The 15,051-nt window shown below is 53.5% G+C and overlaps 1 long non-coding RNA gene across 1 annotated transcript in view; it reads left to right on the top strand.

Moving 5' to 3' along the window:
* LOC307112028 overlaps positions 1 to 14,391 on the top strand; it is a 103,604-nt gene extending 89,213 nt beyond the window's left edge. The window contains exon 5 of the long non-coding RNA XR_013814658.1: positions 3,929 to 14,391. This is a non-coding gene — a long non-coding RNA (uncharacterized lncRNA). The remainder of the gene's footprint in view (positions 1 to 3,928) is intronic.
* Positions 14,392 to 15,051: the final 660 nt, after the last annotated feature.

Below are 15,051 nucleotides of genomic sequence, written 5' to 3'. Positions count from 1 at the left end.
CCCCTGGTGAGGAGACACCTGCCAGAACACGAGAGAAGGGCCCGGTGCTAAGAGGTGATGAGAGGTTCGGGCCCCGGTCACCCAGGGCCTCACAGGCCGGGAAGAAGTTCAGGCACTACCTGAGGTGTATGGGGAGTCCCCTGAAGGGTCTGATGGGGTGACATGGCCAGGCACACTGGCTGGAGGGAGAGGGAGTTGGCCGATCAATGGGAGGTATTTGCAGAGAAGGTGACGGACAGTGTCCTGTTGTTCAACAGAGGGCCACGGTGACAGGCTGCTGGCATCTCGGCCTCGTTTCCCCTGGGTGACAGGGACGCTCACGCCTCACTGCCCTGTTACGGGGGTTGTAGGTTTTCAAGGGGCCTACACTGCCCGTCGCCGAGAGAACACTGCCTGCTTTCCTGTGAGAGCCTCCCATGGCTTCGGTAGGAATTGCTAAGATCCGCTTTTCCTTTTCTTTTAAGATGGAGAGAAGTTCTTCATTTTAATGTGGTCGAGTTTACCAGTCTTTTGTCCCTGGGTTTGTGCTTTCCGTGTCTTGCTTAAGGAGTCCTTCCTTCCCCACCATGAGGTCATAAATATATTTCTCTTACGGTTACGTTTTCAGTTAGGCCTTTAATCCATCTGGAATGTGTGTCTGTCTGTGTGTGAAGCCAGCTCCCTGCTGCTTGGCTGAGTAGCTTTGAGAAAACCAGGTCCCTGGTCCCCATGTGCCCGCCTGACAAATGAGCAGTTAGATTGGGTCCTGCCAGACGCTTCCCCCAGCCCTCAGTGGACAGCAGGCGGTCCCCCAGCCCTCAGTGGACAGCAGGCGGTCCCCCAGCCCTCAGTGGACAGCAGGGGTCCCCCAGCCCACAGTGGACAGCAGGGGTCCCCCAGCCCACAGTGGACAGCAGGGGTCCCCCAGCCCACAGTGGACAGCAGGCGGTCCTCCCTGCTGCAGCCTGAGACCAGGGTCATACTCCTGTTGGCGCGAAGGCAGAGCAATGGCCACATCCTCCCACAGATTTCCTCGAGGCAGGCTTCCCAAGGCCTGCTGCCGCCAGAGCTTTGCTTTAAATCATCACTCACTGACCTTTGCGTTTAGGTCTGTCGCATGCACCAGGCTAAGGAAGGGAGAAGCTCAGCAGCTAGAATTTGTATTTAAGCCCCATGTCCAACCACCCTTGCCTTTCAGGAAACGCCAGCCTGCAGGGAGTTCAAGTGCGTCCTTTAAACTCTTTCAAACTTGCACTGAAGGGCCCCAGAGGTGCCCCGCTGTGCAGGTCAGGATCTGCCTCCATGGCAAAGCGTCTCTGGAATGAGTGGCTGGTGACAAAACAGCATGCACACAGGTGAAAACCAGCCTCCGTGTTCAACCCGATTGTTACAAGCCTGAGAGTGGGGCGTGGTCACCCCACGGCAGGAGACGGCCTGGTGAGGAAGAGCCAGTGTTCGCAGGGGGTGGTGCAGGTAAAAACAGCTCAGCCCAACTCACTGCAGCATCAAGGGTGCACATGGTCGAGATTCAGGGGAAGGGGGCGGAGCCAATGGGATCAAGGGTGGAGAAGGACCTGGGAGGAGGTCTGGGAAGGAGAGCCTTCTACCCGCCGGGGCCCAGGTCCTGCCGGGCAGACACCAGCTGGTCTCTCTGTGCCTGTGGGAAATGCCTCTGGATGGGGAATCGATCGGCTCAAGGTCTGTGCTGGTTCATTTCCTGTCAGCTGGACAGGCCACAGGGTGCCCAGGTGTTTGTCAAACATTCCTCACATGTGTTTCTGCACGGGTGCTTTTTGGACGAGTTTAACATTGAAAACATTGCACTTCCTAATGTGGATGGGCCACGTCCAATCAGATGAAGGCCTGGTAGAATAAGAAGCCCACCTTCTCTGGAGTAAGAGGGGCTGCTCCTGCCTGCCTGCCTCCGGCTGGGGCCTTGGGCTCCTCTGGCCTCCAGACTCAAGCAGAAGCCTCGGTGCTTCCCGAACCTGGGCCTGCGGCTTTTGCACTGGGACTCACACCGTCACCTCTCCTGGCTCTCAGACTTGGACTTGGACCGGAACCTGCAGCTCTCCTGAGTCCCCAGCGTGCCAACTGCGGTCCTTGGGACTCGGTTTCCATCATCACTGTGTGTGTGTGTGTGTGTGTGTGTGTGTGTGCGTGTGTGTGCGTGTGTATGTGTGTGTGTGTGTGTCCTGTTGGCCTGTTTTTCTGGAGAATCTGACAAAAGTCAAGGCCCCATGGAACACATGTGCCTACCTGAGATCCCCCCGACTCTCCGTGATGGAAAGCAGTCCCCCACAAGACGTTATCATGAGACCTGGAGGGTCTACAGCAGCCTTTTCACACCTGGAGCAGCAGGGGATCCCCTCCCCTGCGTTCCAGAAGCATGTTGGCCACACATCCATGTAACAATGCGTTTGTGTGTGTGTCCAGTCTCTGCACTCTATAGGGCCAGTGGCTCAGCTCTCGGACAGTCGTTCAGCCTTTGTATGTGGGGACCTAGTCCAAGGCTGGCACGTGGATGATGCTCAAGTGTGGCTTTTGAATTGATGGGTACGGATGTGGCAGTCAGCAGGCAGGGCCGAGGGATCCCCAGCCACCTTGGCAAGTGGGGACAGAAAGGGCCTGCACTCCAGCAGGTATTCCCTCCCCCAGGACACACCATCAGCCCTTGCTTTCATGTAAAGCATCGTGGGGTCTCCGGGGCCTCCAGGCAGGCTCTGCAGGGTCGGGAGGGACCACCCATCCGGGCGGACCAGGCTCCGGGGCAGGCCTCCTCCACGTTGGCAGCTGGGCGTGCTGGTGCGATTTCCAAATGGTTTTCAGACTTGGAGAAACCAAAGGGCCACCCAGGACTGTGATGTTCTCCTTCATGCAATACTGACCTGCAGGGCGAGTGACAGGCCAGCCCCAAGGCAGTGCTCGTCAGCTGTGGGTGGACCAGCGAGCTGCTTGCCTTGCCCTGTCCCTGGACAGCACATTCACTCTGCTCCCTGTTTTCAGAGCTCCGTGGTCAGAGCCCAGAACCTTCCTACCCGCAGTGGGAGGAGGCGTCCGCAGGAAGCAGTGCAGGGCCTCAGTGCTCTCCTGCCTGCCTGCCTCTGAGGGCAGCAAAATGGCCCTGTCCCCGCCCCAGCTGTTATCGGTGGAAGTGGAGTTCTTCAGGGGCCTCGGGGAAAAGAATTTCCTGAGGTCCCCGCAGAAGGATGGGGTTTTGTGGAAAGCTTTATGGATGATGTAAAATTAAGGGGTTTCCCTCCGAGGTCCCATCTCTGTCCATCTCGCCATGGAAGAAGTCCCACTGTGTCTTCAGCAGGGCCAGGATAAGGCCACTGCCCCAAGTTCCTGCTCCACATTAAAGTCCAGGCCAGCATCTGGCTGGCTCAGCTTGTGCTCCCAGCTGCAGTCCATTGCGTGTGGGGTCACATGGCCACGGACAGGCAGCTGCTTAGGGCCACATGGCTACAGAGAGAAGACACAAAAGCGCAGGGGCAAGTGCAGGTCAAGGAGCAAGAGGGAAAAAGGCGGAACAGGGAGATGAGAGAGAGGAACTCTTTGCTTGGGATTTTACCCTTCCAACATTTCAGGCACTTGCAGTGGCTCCACCCTCCTAGCCCATGACTCTTTCTCAGGCTAGACGGACAGGCAAGCACCTTCCCCAGGTCACCCCAACTTCACTGCGCATGTGCCCCTTTGTTTGATCCCTTCCCCAGTGAATGGACCGGTGGTTCCCTGGGGAGAGTGAAGTTATAGTTTCCTGGTAAAGCTGCCCAGACCACCATGCCTATAATGGCTGGCTTCCCTTTGCTCTCTTCCTCTTATTAATATTAATAAACTAGCTAATTAGGACAACACAGTGACCCCATCCACAGCAGGGCCTTCCTGCCTTCTATTTCCTCTTAATGAAAGTCTGTCTCTTTCTCCACCCATGTTTGTCCACCTTCAGCGAATGGCGAACTGTGTGAGCTGTGTGGACCCTGAGGTACCAGTCATGCATTTGCTGTCTCTGATCTGATGGTTCCTGATGCCTTGGACTCCATCCTCCAGAGACTCTTAGCCATAGAACTTTAAAGCCTGAACTTTAAAGTCATCTGCTGATGCCTGAGCTCCTCCCTGGGCACAGGGATAAGGAAGAATGCACACAGGGCCAGCAGCGAGGGCACAGGCACCCATACCTCTCCGCCATGGTGTTTCTCCCAGTTCTGGCCTGGGTTCTTCTGTGGGTTTAGGAAGGCTTCTAAGAGAAGAGGCACCTGTTTTCGGTCAAGGTCTTAATGAGTATTGTGTGGGTCTGACAGCTGCACCCACACCGACTTGCAGAGCTCAACCTTGGGTCCTTCGACTGAGTCATCCATCACAGGCAAGAGGCTGCCTAAGGGCTCCTGCCATCTTAAGCCTGGTCACAGCTGAACCAAAGGAGAAATGAGAAACAAGATGTTTAGGAACCAGAGAGGGGGCAGGCTCATCCAATGCAGGGGAGTCTCTCTTCCCATCCTCCAGGAAAAGCCTCGCAGATGGCCTGCCCGCTCTTCTTTTCATGGCTCCATCCCAGCTCCCCTAGTCAGTTGACTCGATAGGGCGGCCTTTATCAAGTGGCTTTTCACCTTTAACCTGAAATGCCGGTCCATGACAGTCATTACCTGCCAAGGAACAAAGAGCAACAATGCAGATGTGTACACACATGCGCGCATACACAAGGGTAGTATGTGCTAAGGGGGGCAGTTCATGCTGATGAAGAGAGTTCCGCCGACGGGTGGAGAGCAGACCCAGTCACTGGCATGCCATTCCCATCACAGAGAGACAACACTGTGGTGCCCCATTATTGGGTCTGCAGTCGAACCACAGGATTTCATCCTGAGATGGTCACAGAAAAGCATGGTTGCATAGATGCCTTGTGACCACCATGACACACGGAGAGCAACAGCCTTCGTCAGCCCAGGGTGCAATGTGGGAAAGCCTGCCCAGCGGGAAGGGGACCAGAGCGTCGCCAGGAGCCCAGAAGTCTCTTCAAGAAAAAAAATAGTAACCCGCTCCACTTTCCCAAACAGACAAATTCGACTTGTCAGATGCAAGTTCAACTTATGGACAACCCACTCACAACTAGCACTCTCCATGGGAATGGCCGAGTCACCTGACGGCACAGACGGTGTGATGTCAGGGAGAGCTGCTTCCAGACACTTTTCTTCTGGTAGATTCCACGAAGTCAGCCTGGTTACCAGGAGCGGAACTGAGGCATCAGTTTAAGTCGTCAGCCGATATCCTTCAAAATGAATGGAGACATGTTAGCTGATTCCCATTCCTGGGCCTGGGCCAGGATGGGGTCTCAACGTGGCACCTCCTGGCCTCCCTCCTGTTTAGCCGAACTCCAAGCAGCATCCTCAGTGCAGCTCCCACTGGGGCTGTGTACAAAGAACAGCTGTTACCCTGAGCCCTTTAAGATATCGAAGACTGGTGAGAGAGGGAGCCAGGAATTCGCTTCAGCTCCATCCCCAGTCCTTTTTCATTAGTATTATACATTTCTACTTTAATTTCCAACGGCTCCTCCCTGCGAAATACCATTGTAATACGGTACACAAAGCTCACCGACCATGACATTTTGTTCCTATACAAGAAAACACTGTCCCCTTCCCAAGGTGGTCTCTCTTTTTTTAAAATGTATTTTTATTGATTTCAGAGAGGAAGGGAGAAAGAGATAGAAACATCAATGATGAGAGAATCATTAATCAGCTGCCTCCCTCACGCCCCCTACTGGGCATGGAGCCCGCAACCCGGGAATGTGCCCTGATCAGGAATCAAACCGAGACCTCCTAGCTCATAGGTCTGTGCTCAACCACTGAGCCTTGCCAGCTGGGCAAGGTGTCATCTCTGTTAGTCAGGCTTTTTGTAGGTCAGGTGACTTGAGGGTGGAAAGTTTGTTCATTTTCAGATTCAAAAAATGAGATGCCTCTTGCCTTCAAAAATATCTGTGACTCGCTCCGTGAGAAGGTGACAAGGCTGCTCCCCTGTGGGTCCCACCTCATCATGCGCAGCTGCTGAGGGCTCCTTTCCCAGGTGCTCGGAGCCGCCCCTTCACTGCCACATTGGCTGTGGGTGTCGGTGCCCAGGACGCGAGCTTGTCCAATTTGGCAGCATTTTGCTTTGTCTGCCTCTCTGTCTCCAGGTTAATGATGTTTGGTCACAATGATTGCAAACATCTGGGGCCTCTTTGCCCTTCACCGGCGTCAGACCAGCCAGTCAATCCCTTGGGAACGCTCCTCCGAGTCTATTCTGCATGGTCAATGTGCAGCGGTGTGTGTTTATCCATGACTCTAGTTGTTGCTGCCTGACTGGGCAACCCCAATTCTTAAACACACTGTATGTGAACATGTGTGAACTGTAGGAACGAACAAAATCCCTCACATGAGAACCAGCAAAGACATTTATTAGGAGTTTGCTGTAGCAGGGGTGTCGGCCAGCATCGCTTTTGGGGGCAGGCAGGGGTGTGGGAGGCAAGGGGACAGCTCCAGGTGGCCCTACGGGAGGCCATGGCCTGGGAAGCTGTGATGGCCTCGCTGGAAGCTGGGCATCCTATGTGACTAGTTACGGTACAGTTCAGCTTTCCCTGTTGGTCCTGTTTGGAAGTGGAGGCAAAAAATAGGCAGCTGTCAGGTAGTGACCGGGTGCTGGGAGTTGGGCTGAGTGTTGTAGGCGCTGTGGGGGGGCTCCTGAGCTGGCTGCTGAGGACGGTGGTCCGGCTTCTACCTGAGCACACACTATCTACTCCAGAACTTGCTGGAAATTGATGTCAAAACCGGTGGGGATAGGGGAGGGCAAGCATCGTTTTGTGGCCACAGCCACATGGAGTGGGAAAACGGGGTCTTTGGGCTCCATGGAACCTGCTCCCTGGCCCATCCGGAGTGTCTCTGCAGACCAATGACCTTTCTCAGGCCCTGCTGGGAACTTGGGGTCATGTGTTGAGTCCAACTTTGAGGACCAGGTGGGCCAGAATGGGAACCATGGAATAGGCCAAATTAGCCTCCAGGTGTGTGCACCCCAACTTCTCTGACCTCCCACTCCATCCCACCTACTGGGATTCCTCCAGTGTCTCATCCTCTGACTCAGAGCATTTTACTTCGAGCAGAGTGTCAAGAGTCAGACAAGGTGAATCCGTTTAACCCAGGCTCAGTCCCGGTGATGGCATGTCAGACGCTGGCTGCAGGCGGTGGCTCTGAAATGCCGAGGGTGGGTGGTGGCCAACTCCACCACCGGCCAGGCAGCGGCACTGTCTCCAGGCATGCTGCTTGTTTGGACATGAGGTTTCTGCCTACAGAACATGCCTTCAAGTAGGAAAGAGATTCTAGATCTTTCCAGAGGTCACAGATGAAGGCCTGGGGACCACATTCAGTCTGGATGTGTGTTTTGCTTGGCACACGTGAATTTTAAGTCTTTTAATGACTTACCAAGATTTAAAAATGAGGAGCTAGCCTTTCACATTTTAAAAAAAGTGTTTTCCAACTTCTCTTGGACAATGTGATGACGGGTGACACGGGTTTGTCTTCCCACTGAGGCTGCTCAGCTGATGAGCAGTGCCCTAAGGGGAGGGGCATGCTGTCTTTTCTTCCGCATCAATACCGCTGCCCACTATTTTCTTTGCTTGTCATTGTCAGACTAAATGTTTGGGTCCCCCCAGATTCACATGTTGAAATCCTAACCCCCATGTGATGGGGGGGGGCCTTTGGGGGGTGAGTAGGTGATGAGGGTGGGGCCCCCATCAATGGGATGAGTGCCCTTGTAGGTGAGACCCCAGAGAGTCCTCTCAACCCTTCTCCCACGTGAGGACACAGCAAGAAGATGGCAGCCGGCAACCCAGAAGGCGGCTCTTACCCGAACCACGCGGGCACCCTGCTCGCCAGCCTGGTTCTCAGTTACTGTGAGAAGTAAGCATATATTGTGTGTAAACCATGCTGCCTGAGGTGCTTTGTTATAGCAGCCTGAAGGGACTGCTGGCTCAGCAGCATGCCCCGGGGGCATTCCACCCCACAGCTCCTGGCATCTGGGAAGAGCCCATTATCCCTTCCCCAGAGGTTGTTTCTGGTGCCAGAAGGTTGCTTTGGGAGGATTCTGGGCACTGAAGGGCCTGTGGTGGGCACAGGGTGACCTCACCCCTCTGACCTGGCCCCTTTGCATTGAGGTGATGGGATATTTCCTCTCTCCTGCTCCCTGTCCCTCTTCCCTTGAGAAATGCCTCTTCTTGCCTCAGAAACAAAGAGGACTGCTGGGGGCAGAAGGGGGTCGTGCAAGTCTGAGAGGTGGGATGTGAGGGTACATGCCGGGCTGAGCAGCTGCGTGGGACCTGAATCAGCTTTACTCGACCTGCACAGTCTCAGTGTCCTCAACTGTCCAATGGGATAGGACTCTGAGCCCCAAGCTTATGAGGCGTCTTGGGTCTGTGTAAAATGTGGCCATCAGGGAATATGGTTGGCTGTCGATCGTATCCATCTGGTTATGTGGTACCAATAAATAAATTCAACACTCAGTGTCTGCGCCAGCCCAGGCCGCTCTCTTACACCTGCTACATGTCTGTCTTACAACAGCAAGGCTCTGCTCAGTGTCTCTCCTGAGGGGCGCAGGGCAGGGGAGTGGAACTGCCCCAGAGTGCCATCAGCGTCTGCAACAGGCGAGGGGATGCAGCATGCCAAGCTCTGGGCTCGAAGGCTTCTTCCCAGAAGAGACACCCATTCCCTCAGGGGTCCAGGCAGATGAGGGTCTGGGCATATTTAGTTTGCTGGCACCACACCCACATGTAAGCGTGTGATGCCAGTGGCACAGCCATGTTAAGTGGATGAGGCCAGGCTCTATCCAACTCGGGGTTCTCCTTAAATTAAAAATAATTCTCACGCTGATTGAGATTGTTAAATGCAGACAGAGTGCTGCTGGGTATTTCTTTCAAGGTCTCACAGAGGTTTGCCTCTTGCCCTGTGGTATAAGGACCTCTTTGGGGCGGGGGGGTGATTGTAGGTTCTTGGGGTAATATAGGGAACCATAGGAAAGCATAACCTCCACCACAGCCCAAGCCTGCTCCCCAACAGAAGAGAAAGTGCTGTCTGCACCGCTGGGAAACCCACAATGTGCTGATGGACAGGGGGGCCTCGCTGATATCCATCCCTCTGATGCAGCGCAGCACCCAGCATCGCCCTGCGCCCCTCTAGAACAGCGGTCGCCAACCAGTGGTCCATGGACCACTAGTGGTCCATGAGGTCCGAAAGGTTGGTGACTACCGCTGCTCTAGAAAGTCCATCTAAGAAGCCTGCACCAAAAACACCCTGGTGCCCACTGTGCCTGGGCTATTGGGACATTCTTCGATAAAAAGAAAGGAAAAACAATTTTGGAAATGCTTTCCCAGGTGGCACAGTTGGCACCAATCAAAGTTCGTGTGCCCAACATTTCCAAAGGCCAAAACTCAAAACATCAGAGTTTGGAGTATGGACAGGTTTATTGATCTAGAAGGTGCCAATCGAAAAGATGGGAGACCTAGTGGTACCTCAAATCCATCTTAACGTACAGAGTTCAGGCTTCTTTTATGTCAAGGAAAGGAGAAATGGGAGGGGCAAGCGGTAACTGACCACCGCAGACATCTGGCACCGGCATGGGTCTGAGGAAGAGCCAGAATCTCTAAATCCCTTTGTTCCCTGAGACAGAGGCCCCACCACTTCCCAAGTCCCCTGCTTTCTAGGGACAGTCACCACCTTTCCCCTTCTCCAGAGAGGAGCTGGAGGCCTCCCTGCCCCCTCAACTGTGGCAGACCCTGATGTGAGGGCTGGACAGGGGCTCAGCAGAGATGCACGCCTCTGCTCCTCCTCCTCTCCTCCCAGAAAATTGTTTAAAGAAGCCAAGACTGCTCTGGCCACTGTGGCTTAGTTGGTTGGAGCGTCCGTCCTGCACACTGAAAGGTCAAGAGTTCAATCCCTGGTCAGGTTGCACAACCTATCAATGTTTCTCTCTCACATCAATGTTTCTCTCTCTCGTCCTCTCTCTAAATAATAAAATAAAATAAAATAAAATAAAATTAAATTAAATAAGGCCAAAAGTGCACAGACTTAGTCATGGCAACACTGAGATTCAAACCAAGCCGGCCAAGCTTTGAACCACTAAACCGAGCCACCCCCTATTATAATGTGATTATATTATAACCCAAATCTAAAAGACCACCCACTGCTTTTTTTTATTGGATCCTTTCAATAAACTGGTCATGCTGGCAACACAATTCCCTAAGGAAATAGAAAATGACTATTCTGAAATAAATCTGAAGGACACACCCGCCACAAAGCGGTGGCGTTTTATGCAAATACAACCAGGGCCTTCTCTGCAGCCTGTCCTCACACAGGGCAAGAACCCAGGACTCAGCCGCCGAGGGGAGAGTGGCTCAAGGCCCGCAGAGGCAGGAGATGCCAGCTGCAGCAGGAGGCACAGGGCGAAGAGAGAAAAGGCTGATCTCTGAACTTGAAGGAAGCCAGGCCTTTGGCCCCAGTGAAGGCCAAAACTCAGTGGGTGGGGTCATTTGCATAACACTTAACACCAGGTAGAGGTGCATCCATAAAGCCTCCTCACTAAGCCTGGGGTCCTGAAAAAACACTTAGCTCTGACCCTGGGGCCATGCTTCTAAAGGAAGGAGATATGCAGCTTTAGAAATACAGTCACAGAAAATGCTACAACCACGTGCTCCATTTAAGTACTTTGGGTCCCCCTTGTCGAGGGGGTTTCCCAGAAGCGAGGGGCACCTGTTCACTTTCCCAGAAAAACAGAGGTTACTGTAACATCTTAGCACAATCCCACGTTCATTGGGAGAGCACCTTGGGGAACGGTTTAACCTCAGGCTTCTCACGTAGAATGCCTAGCACAGCTGCCGGGCTGCCTTGGTGACCCCACGGTGCAGGTGAGGGGCCAGCCTGATGGAGAGCAGCTCACCTGGGCCACAGGCCTGTGCCCCTCAGGCTGGCTGCAGCCACCATTGCCGGCTTCTCCCCATCCTGGAGGGAATTCCTTTGATTAGCGCTGCTGGGGTTTGGGGGAAGGAGTCCGACTGCACATGGCCCTGAAGGGGGAACAGAATGCAAGAGCGAGAGGAAGCGGGGTGGGAGGTGAAGTCCCTGCCCAGGTGCTCAGATGGGAGACTTGCTGGGGCCCCATCAGGACTGAAGCCCTGTTACCACTGGTTTAGCCAAAGACATTTGCATGGCCCCAGAGGACTTCCAGAAGCTTCCTCCCCACAGTGCCCCATCCCTCTATCCGGAGGCAGGACCCTCCTGTCATGGGTCCTCTGTACCTCGGGTCCCCGGCCCCACTCGACCCTGTGATTCCCAGGAGTCTAAGAATGACCCCTTTCCGTTTCAAAGTCACCGCGGAAGTGGCTTTAAAACCGTGCTCCCCAGTCAGGTCCACGCCACACAAGCTCATGACCAGTGGTCCCAGCAGGAACAGTTTGGGCAAGTTTTGGCGACTTTAATGAGCTAAACATCAGACTGGGCTTCCTGAGGCCATCAAGCCTGAGGAGACGGGATCCAGGCGGAGGGCGGGCCTACCGGGTGGCTCCCTCCATGGGCCTGTGTGGGCACTGACCCTGCGGACCCCACCCACACCGCTCACTGACCCTGCGGATCCCGCCCGCACCGCTCACTGACCCTGCGGACCCCGCCCGCACCGCTCACTGGACTCTGGGCCCAGGTGCCAACTCAGAGGTAAATATCCCCCAGACCCAGTTTTAGAAAACTATTCACCCTGAGAGACATTCCTCCCAGAAATCTGCATGTTAGGCTTACCTCCTAACATTTTTTACAAGTTTTCAAAACTTATAAAAGCTGTATCGTGTTAACACCTCAAACTTTTATTTTAAAAAGTGAAGTTGGTGAACCTGGTCCATATTATAGCATAGGAGGCAGATCACTGGGAGCCGAGGGAGCGGCCAGGGCAGGGGTGGGTGGGGTCTGACCCTCAAACCAGGGGGCCGCTAGCAATTCCGAATCTTCCCGTCGTCACAAGTCTTCATGCTACCTGGTGTCATTGTCCAAACACAGGGTTGTAGACAGGATCCTCTCCATTTTGCAAGAAACAAGAACACGGCAGCCCAGAGAGGCAAAGGGACTCTCTCCAGGCGCCCAAGAGGAAGGGCAGAGCGAGGAGTCTCACCTGTCTTCTGACCCCACTGACTGTTATTCATTTTTTAAAAATTATCTTTTTATTGATTTCAGGGAGGAAAGAGAGGGAGAGAGAGATAGAAACATCAATGATGAAAGAGAATCACTGATCAGCTGCCTCCTGCACGCACCACAGTGGGGATTGAGACCCCAACCCGGGCATGTGCCCTGACCCAGAATGGAACCGTGACCTCCCGGTTCATAGGTGATGCTCAACCACTGAGCCGGGCCTGTTATTCATTTTGCCATATGGAACCCTCAGGGGATGGCAGTCCTCCTTCCAGAATGTTTCCGTGGAGAAATGTCATGCCACGTGTCATTTCCGTGGGCCTGGCCTTGCCCTCAAGGAGAAATGACCTGCTCTGTTTTGACCCAAAAGGAGAGGGTGTCTCTTCCACTCACAGGTCAGGATCTGAGTGGCATCTTAAAGTTTCCACTTTGTGTTTCTAGACCTGTAGTTACCGCTTCATGAGCTGAAAATGGGTTTTCCTTTTATGTGTTTTTCTGAAGCAACTGGGGCTCTTTGCTTTTCATGAGGATGCAGGTTTTAAAAACCCCCAGGCGAGGGAGGAGGGTGCGGCATTGACTTGTCCCCCTCATGGAGAGAGGGATGCAGCATCCAATACTGAGTGTCCACATGAAAGCCTGGGCTCGGCTGTGAACACTGCATGGGACTTGACGTTATAATCTCAGAGGGGGCAGAGAGCAATGATGAAGGCCATTGTTTTAAAGCTCCGTTAAGATCAGATGTGTTTTCTGCCGTGTTTTCCACCGCAGAAAGGGGTGTGACTTTATCCATGGGTGGGTGTGTCTCCCTTCAGGGAGCCTGGCCTATGAGAGTGGTACCATCATTATTAACTAGTTAATGTTACTAAAGGGGCGGCCAGCCATTGTAGGCATGGTCTTTGGGCAGCTCCACCAGTAAGCTTCACTTCACCCTCCCCGGGGACCACCAGTCCACGCCCTGCAGACCATTGGGGGAGGGGATTGGACAAAGTGGGAGATGGATGCATGCTCAGTGAAGTCGGGGTAACTTCACTTGCCTGTCAGTCTAACCTGGGGAAAGGTAATTGGCTGAGGGGGTAGAGCCACTGCAAGCATGCGAAATCCTGACAGGTTAATTGGTTAAGATCCTCGTTATACTCCTCAGACAAAGAATTCTCTCTCTTGCTTCTCTCTTGCCCACTTGCTCCTCTGTGACCCGCACTCACCGGTCCTTTCCTCAAAGCCATGTGGCCTTAAGCAACCAATGGCCGGGGAACATGGGGAGTTGACGTACAGGATGCTGGACTGGACCGAATATTGACATGGAGCAAGGCTAGGCAGTGGCCTTAATTCTTGCCCTGCTGGAGACAAGATTTGACTTTTTCCACAGCGGGACGGAGGGAAATGCAGCATTGAAAACCCAGAGGTTTAATTTCATGGAACTAAAGATCACTCATCCTCCTGTGCGAGTCTCGGCAAATTCCTTTCCTTGCAACATCGCAAGAACTCCACTTCCACCGGTAACAGGCGGGGACACAGAGGGCACCCACCAATGACAAAAGGTCATGCAGAAAGCGGTCACTCTCAGAAATGCCAGAAAAGCAAGGCAAGGGCCTGCTCTCTGAGGAGCGGGCTTCGTAACCCAGAGAAGGAGCTGCTGGCATTATCTCTGGCAAAATGCTCACGTGAGTTAGCAAAGAGCAACTGGAGATAAAGTAGAGCTTCGTTCCAAGATCAGCCTCTGGACTAACTCCGTTACCCTCCACCTCCACCTTGGTGGGGAGGGGAGGCCCAAAAGCCGGCCGCCAAGGAGAGCCTGGGTTCTGGGTCAAGGTGACCTTGAACTTGGCAGGTCACCTTGTGTAATTTTCAGAACACAGGATGCAGATGGGCCCCTCTAGTCCGCTTCCACCGAGGGAGGGTCATCAGCGACTGTGCCGGGCAATTGGCTATTCACTGAAGTAAGACTAAGGTTTTAAAGGAAACGTAGGACAATACGTTTATGACCTTGGAGTCAGTGGGCAAGGCCTCAAGCAAGACACAAATCACAAAGGCACACAGAGAAAGAGTGAGGTCATCATTGAACTGTGACACTTCTGATTCAAAATCAGAAATCCCTGGAAGCTAAGATAAACGACACGCACCAGAGTGGAAGATGTGTGCAACATTATATTGTAACACACACACGTGTACAGAGACGTTCATGTGTTTACATAAACTGTGCATTGTTAGCCAGGCTCCAGCAAGAACTTTAATCAACTGGTAAGAAAAGAAAAGAAAAGGAAGGGAAGGGAAGGGAAGGGAAGGGAAGGGAAGGGAAGGGAAGGGAAGGGAAGGGAAGGGAAGGGAAGGGAAGGGAAGGGAAGGGAAGGGAAGGGAAGGGAAGGGAAGGGAAGGGAAGGGAAGGGAAGGGAAGGGAAGGGAAGGGAAGGGAAGGGAAGGGAAGGGAAGGGAAGGGAAGGGAAGGGAAGGGAAGGGAAGGGAAGGGGAGGGAGAGGTGGGAAGGGAGGGAAGGGAAGGGAAGGGAAGGGAAGGGAAGGGAAGGGAAGGGAAGGGAAGGGAAGGGAAGGGAAGGGAAGGGAAGGGAACAACCCAGGAGAAAAATGGAGGAAGGAAACGACCAGCAGGTCACAGAAAACCCGAACAGAAAGTGGAGGGTCCCCAGGGACTCTTGCTTAGCTTCATGGTGCACTTTTTTTCCCACTGAGAGCTCATTCTTTTATACATTTCATAAAGAAAAAAAAGAAAAAATTACCTGCAGATTAAACCCGAGCAACGTGATTTATTATTTTGCCAACAAATAGGAAGGAAGCTCTTGGTCTATTGAAGGAACCCAAGTTCTGCCCCCAAAGCTGCCTCCTGGATACTGATTCCACGGGGGTCAGTAAGAAACAAAAGGCTCAGGAAGAACCTG

This window comes from Cnephaeus nilssonii (genome assembly GCF_951640355.1).
Source record: "Cnephaeus nilssonii genome assembly, chromosome: 15".
Lineage (NCBI taxonomy): Eukaryota > Metazoa > Chordata > Mammalia > Chiroptera > Vespertilionidae > Cnephaeus > Cnephaeus nilssonii.
The sequence above is the reverse complement of the archived record's forward strand: the minus strand, read 5'-3'. Positions and strand labels throughout refer to the sequence as shown.